The 7,134-nt window shown below is 43.5% G+C and overlaps 1 protein-coding gene across 1 annotated transcript in view; it reads right to left on the bottom strand.

The window, feature by feature from the left end:
• Positions 1-4,325, bottom strand: part of LOC122548764 (cadherin-7-like) — a 138,462-nt gene extending 134,137 nt beyond the window's left edge. The window contains exon 1 of the mRNA XM_043687532.1: positions 4,266-4,325. The gene's annotated coding sequence lies outside the window, so the exon portion shown is untranslated. The remainder of the gene's footprint in view (positions 1-4,265) is intronic.
• Between the last annotated feature and the right edge of the window lie 2,809 nt (positions 4,326-7,134).

Raw genomic sequence — 7,134 nt, 5'->3', positions numbered from 1 at the left:
TTTGATGGATGTGGAAGGCTCCTTTGGGGCCTTGGATGGAGGTGAGGGAGGAGGTGTGGGTGCAAGTTTTGCAATTCCTGCGGTGGCAGGGGAAGGTGCCAGGACGGGAGGGTGGGTTGTTTTGGGGGGGAGGGAGGAGGTGGTAGACCTGACCATGTGGTCACGGAGGGAATGGCCTTTTTGGTAGGGGTGGGGAAGGAAATAAATATATCCTTGGTGGTGGGGTCTGTTTGTAGGTGGCAGAAATGTCGGCGGATGATGCGGTTTATGTGAAGCTTGGTGGGGTGGAAGGTGAGGACCAAGGGCGTTCTGTCCTTGTTGCTGTTAGAGGGGTGGGGCTCGAGGGTAGAGGTGTGGTACATGGATGAGATGCATTGGAGGGCATCTTCAACCATGTCGGAGGAGAAAGTTTGGTCTTTAAAGAAGGAGGCCATCTGGTGTGTTCTGTGGAGTAGATGCAGCAGAGGCGGAGGAATTGGGAATATGGGATAGCGTTTTTGCAGGAGGCAACCACAACAAGGACAGAACCACCCCCCTCTCCACCTCCCCCCCCCCCCCCCCACCTCCCCAACTGCTGTTCCTGAACTTCAGAGGTGGAGGGAATAGATGCTTGTGGATGTGGTGCCAGTCAGGTAGGCTACTGTTCCCGGATGGTGTCAAACTTCTTGAGTGTTATTAGAGCTGCACTTATCCAAGGAAATGGGAAATATTTCATCACATTCCTGACTTGTGCTTTGCAGATGGTGGACAGGAGATTCAAGAGGTGAGCGATTCACTGCAGGATTCATAGCCTCTGAACTTCTCCCAGAGCCATTGCGTTTATGTGGGTAGCGCATTTCAATTCAGACTGGGGATCTTAAACCAGTTTTAGGATGTAAATCTACTGACCAAATTCATAATTTTCCTGTGTTTCTTGCTCTCCCTCCGCATTAGTTTATTTGTCAAAGGGTCTTTCTGAATAATGATGGAGATTTCCCTGCCAATGAATTTTTGCCTTCCAGAAATTTCTACACAGTAAAAATATCACTGGGCACGGGTATAGTGTGGGAAAATAGACTGTTGCTCCTACTTCCTACATTCCCAACTCAGGTCAAGTTCCAAAACCAATTGGAAGCTCAGTTGATTATATTTTGAGCACCATTCAAATCTTCAGCAGAACCTGTTGATAAATCAATTAAACTTTGAGCAACTATAGGACTGCATCTCAGGAAAATTTCTCTTTATGTTCACCTTAAAGCAAGTCTTACAGCAATTTAACTGATCACTTCACCATGATTTCCAGACACAACTCAGTAACAGCAGTGTGTCCCACCTATGCAATGAGAATGTTCACTCAGTTTGTAATGCCAACCGCTGCCTCACAGTGCCAGTGACCTGGGTTCGATTCCACCCTCGGAAACTGTGTGTGGAGTTTGCACATTTTCCCCGTGTCTACCTGGGCTTCCTCTGGCGTATTCTGCTTTCCTCTCACAGTCCAAAGAGGTGGCACTGTGGCTCAGTGGTTAGCACTGCTGCCTTACAGCACCAAGGACCAGGGTTTGATGCCAGCCTTGGGTGACTGTCTGTGTGGAGTTTGCATGTTCGCCCTGTGTCTGCATGGGTTTCCTCAGGGTGCTCAGGTTTCCTCCCACAGTCCAAAGATGAGCAGGTTAGGTGAATTGCCCATGCTAAATTGACCACAGTGTTCAGGGATGTGTAGGCTAGGAGCATTAGTCAGGGTTAAGTATAAGGTAGGGGAATGGGTCTGGGTGGGTTACTCTTCAGAGGGTTGGTGTGACCTTGTTGGGCCAAAGGGCCTGTTTCCACACTGTAGGGATTCTATGATGTGCAAGTTAGGTGGATCAGCCATGGAAATAGGATCTGGGTGGGATGCTCTTTGGTGTGTTGGTGTGAAGTCAATGGGCTGAATGGCCTGCTTCCACATTGTGGGGATTCCATCAAATGGAAGGGTGGGTTTAATTCCTGAACTTAGCTGAGGCTGCCATGAGGGGCTCTCCTTCTCAACCTCTCCTCTCGCCACTGATGACAGAGTAGTCCAGTGGGACAATGGTGACTTTACTTGGACATTTACCAACTATAAGATACAGTGCAGCAACTCACCAAGGCTTCTTAGATAGCACCTTCCAAACCCACAACCATGACTACCTGGAAGAGAAAGTGGCAGCAAATGCAGGGGAACACCACCACCTGCAAATTCCAGTCCAAGCCAGTTACCACCTGCATTGTAAATAGACACCATTCCTTCAATGTCAATCACTGGAGTTCCTTCACCATCTTTTCATAAATTTGAAAAAAAAAACTTTTTATCCATCAGAAAAAAAAGCAAGTTGGCAAAATGACTGTTCACTGCACGCCAAAGAAGTGATTAACTGACTCAGTGGGTTTTAAAAAAAAAATATTTTCAGTGATTTTAAATCACTCACAGGTGGGAACTCTTTTATTAAAAATATTCCAAAAATGATGATAAACCCATTTTCAGATGCATTAATGAAACCAAACCAAGTTATAGGCTCTCAAACACATCAAGGCATACTTTGTAATGGGAAAATAAAACAAAAGAAACAATTATGTTTTATTATGCTGACTGCTTGCAGTCGTTCTTGGAGGGTTTTACATTTGAGAATACACATGAGTTTTAGTCAAAGTTTGCCGGATTTCTTAACTAATGCAATATCTGATGTCCCTGCAACAGCAGTGCAAGCATTACCATTTCTAGTTTATAACTAGTTTAAGTTAATATGTATTTTGATACGAATTCAAATCTCAGCATTATTGTCAATCATTATGAGTTAGTAGTTGCAGAATCACAGAATTGTTACAGTGCAGAAGAGATCATTCAGCCCATCATGCCTGTTCCTGTTCGCTAGCCCAGTGCCAATCTCCTGCCTTTTCCCCATATACCTGCATGCCATTCCTATCATCTTGAGTGCCTCAGTTCAACCTGCCTCCACATTTCCAGGTAATTAAAGGTCTAGCACGAATCGCAGATTCTGCATTATTTCTTAAAAGTTTTATCGATTTAGACAGTGCAGACCCCGAGAGGAAGATGGAGGTGTGGTGGTGATATCAACCTTCGCCTGACAAAGCAGCAGCGCTCCAAAAGCTCGTCAGTTCAAATTAACCAGTTGCACTACAACCTGGTGCTGTGTGACGTTTGACTTTGTCCACCCCAGTCCCAACACCAGCACCTCCACCTTGTGATATCAATTGAAGAGAACAGTTCTGAGTTTGTGAATTCAAATCCCATCACAGCAGTTAGTAGAGTTTAAATTGAATCAATTAATCTGGTATGATGAACAGTGATCATGACAAAGCATGTTTTATTTTTTATTGTAAAAACGCATCTAGTTACCTTGTGTCCTTTTGGGAAGGGAATCTGACATTCTTATACAGTCTGAGCTACAAGACCCATAGTAATACGATGAACTCTTAATCCCCTCTGAAACATGGCCTCGCATTTCAAGGGCAATTAGGAGTGGGAAATAAATGCTGGCCTTGCCTATACATCAGGAAAGATCCTTTTTTAAGAAAATGGTCGACATTAATATGATGAGGCTGGTATATAAATATTTGAAAAATGCCTTTCAGCAGTCAAACTTGGCTGCACAAAATGGGTTTCACACAAATTGCCAAATGAGATTTTTTGTTTTAACACACCAGTATTTCTTTCCAATGAATGAAAAACATTGTCAAAGTGTTCACTTCCAAACCTAAAACCAATGACAAATGAAAACAGAAGTTGCTGGAAAAGCTCAACAGGTCTGGCAGCACCTGTGCAGAGAAATCAGAGTTAATGTTTCAGGTGTGGTGACCCTTCCTCAGAACTGATGACAATGGGCCAGCAAAGATGACCCCCAGAAAGGGTTTGAAATTCTGCAGACTTCAATGGGAAGAATATTAAACATCGAGAAACATCAGCTTCTCATTCGTTCTGACCTTATGACTAAAGGAAGATGCTGAAAATCTATAATCATAACCAGAAAAGGGGACAAATATCAGCAGGTCAGGCTACATCTGCACAGAGAGATGGAGTTAATGGTTCACATTTGTGACCTTTCACCAGAACATTGAGACCCTGTTGTACGTGTACTGCAAGACAGTCAGCAATGTCTTCAACATCAAGAATATATCAGCAAAACATTTGGAAAATTCGTCTTGGGAAGCGTGCATTGCAAATCACTCGACCTCATTATAGTAATTGCAATGTTCTCTCATCGTGCAAAACACATTTAGTGTGTTGGCAAAAAAGTCAAACTGGAACTTACCTGTGTGTCCAGAAGTGGAGTCGGCAGAGCCAGAACTGGAAACGTTCGGGTCCCCCTCCTGATCAGATATTTCCAATGGAGAACTTTCTGCTAATCTCAAACTACTCAGCTGAATCCTCAATTGCTGCCAAAAGTTGCTGGACACAATATCTGTTTGAAACCTTTCCTTCTTGGTGAGATTTCTGCTCCCTGTCAGCGCGTGACTCTCAAAGGGTACAAAAGAACTTTTGTGGGCTATGACAACGCAGGGCCACAGCAGGGGCAGTGCAAGTGGAATTTCTGACAGAAGAATCAGAGCTTATTGGGGAGAGAAGGAGATTCATCTCGTGCTAAAGAATTTGCAAGTGCAACAAACGTGCCTTCCACTTGGCAATTAGTCAACAGAACAAATAATCATGTTACAGACTCTGCAGTGAGGAAGGGAAACTGAATAGCAGTAGAAAACTTTGCCTTCAGGGATGATTTTCTCCATTGACTCTCCAATGATTATTTCTTTTATAAACACAACTGGGCAGTTTGGGAGAATACTGGTGACTGATATGTGTGTGTTAAGTCTCCTCATATTCACATCAACTCGAGAGAGAGAGAGAGAGAGAGAGAGAGCTAAAGCACCAACCTGATTACGCAGCTCCCATTTTGTGTATTCGTCTTAGGATAGTTTCATGGGATCTGTATTTCCATTCACCGCCGAACTGGAAATATAAACACGCGAGGTTAGTTGGAATGTCGGGAAAGTTTCTGGTGACACAGAAAAACAGTCAATTAATCAAAAATTTGGAACACAGTACAGCACAGGAACAGGCCCTTTGGCCCACCATGCTGTGCCTAACATGACGCTAAATCGAACTTGGTCCACCTCCCTCCATTCCTTTCATATTCATGTGCTTATCTAAAAGCTCCTTAATGCCCTTATCGTATCTGCTCAGAGAAAGGGTTGTACCCATAATTTGGCAGTATTATTAGGAGAGAGATTCACATGTCCTATACGATTTCATGTTTATTATAGTCTTGCAGGAATGTAGAAATTAGAAGCACACAGCACAGATGTAGGCCATTCAGCTTGTGTTCTAGCTCTGTGGAAGAGTGTTCTAATTAGTCCCACTTATAGAGACATAGAGTCATAGAGATATACAGCACGGAAACAGACTCTTCGGTCCAATTCGTCCATGCCGACCAGATGTCCTAAATTAATCTACCCATTTGTCAGCATTTGGCCCATATCCCTCTAAGGCCTTCCAAGACATGTACCCATCCAGAGGCCTTTTAAATGTTGCAGTTGTACCAGCCTCCATCAGTTCCTCTGCCAGCTCATTCCATACACGCACCACCCATTGCGTGAAAAAATTGTCCCTTGGGTCCCTTTTAAACCTTTTCCTTCTCACCTTAAACCTATGCCCTAGTTTTGGGCTCGCACATCTTAGGAAAAAAGATCTTGTTTGTTTACCCCATCTGTGACCTTCATGATTTTATAAACTTCTATAAAGTCACCCCCTCAGCCTCCGACGCTCCAGGGAAAACAGCCCCAGCCTGTTCAATCTCTCCTTATAGCTCAAACCCTCCAATGCTGGCAACATCCTTGTAAATCTTTTCTGAACCCTTTCAAGTTTCTCAACGTTTATCCTGTAGCAGGGTGACCAGAATTGTACGCAATATTCCAATAGTGGCCTAATTAATGTCCTGTACAGCCACAACATCACTTCCCAACTCTTACACTCAATACTCTGACCAAGAAAGGCAAGTATACAAACACCTTATTCACTATCCTGTCAAGCCTGTGACTCCACTTTTAAGGAGCTACGAACATGCACTCCAAGGTCTCTTTGTTCAGCAACACTCCCCAGGAACTTACCATTAAGTGCATAAGTCCTGCCCTAATTTGACTTTCCAAAATGCAGCACCTCGCATTTATCTAAATTAAACTCTATCTGTGCCACTCCTCAGACCATCGACCCATCTGATCAAGATCCTGTTATACTCTGAGACAATCATCTTCATCATCCACTCCACCTTCAATTTTGATGCTATCTGCAAATGTATTAACCATTCCTCCTATGTTCACATCCAAATCTTTTATGTAAATGATGAAAAGAAATGGATCCCAGCACCAATCCATCACCTCCGTGTTTATTCCTTGTGGCCTCAGTAATGCTTTACTTTGTTTTAAGTGCTAAACTACTTCCCTTATTCTTGACCTGGTCTCTGTCAGTATTTCAGATAATGCATTGACACAGTGTAGGAAGTAAAGATTCTCCACATCTTGTAACTCATTCTTTAGCAAATGATTATAAGTCTGTTTCCATGCTGTACATCTCTATGACTCTGTGACACTGTATGGTTTGGGTTGCCCGACTCTCTTGCCTTCTCTAAACCTTCTCCTCAGTTATCTTGTGAAAAATAAGAATGAACTTGTGCTTCCCAGGCCTTTCCATTGTGATCCCAATTTGCAACTTGAAAAGTGTCATGGCCGCTCTGTGTGTGCCAGGATCAGGAAAGCTAGGATGATGTAGGGGGTGGGAGGGTCAATATTTGAATTCCCACTTTGCAAAGCGCAATCTTAAAGGCATTCATTAAATCTACCATTTAACTTTTTCTGCTCTCTGAATAACAATTTAATCTTGACCAGCGTCTCCACAGAACTGAACAGTCCCTTACAGCAGCATTCTGTTTGCATACATATCTGCAATCACTAAATGCGGATGTTCGGTCACAGGCTATCTCTGACGTGTCCCGGCCAATACAGTCACCACACAACGAACATCAACACAAGATTGTTTCTTGTCATTAAAGTTTGTGGGATCTTGCTGTGCATAGGTCAGTTGCATGACAGAAATGGCAGCGGCTCAAGTGAATGTCATTGGCTGTACAGTGC

This window comes from Chiloscyllium plagiosum, chromosome 4, assembly GCF_004010195.1.
Source record: "Chiloscyllium plagiosum isolate BGI_BamShark_2017 chromosome 4, ASM401019v2, whole genome shotgun sequence".
NCBI classification, from domain to species: domain Eukaryota; kingdom Metazoa; phylum Chordata; class Chondrichthyes; order Orectolobiformes; family Hemiscylliidae; genus Chiloscyllium; species Chiloscyllium plagiosum.
This window is presented reverse-complemented; position numbering and strand designations above follow the sequence as displayed.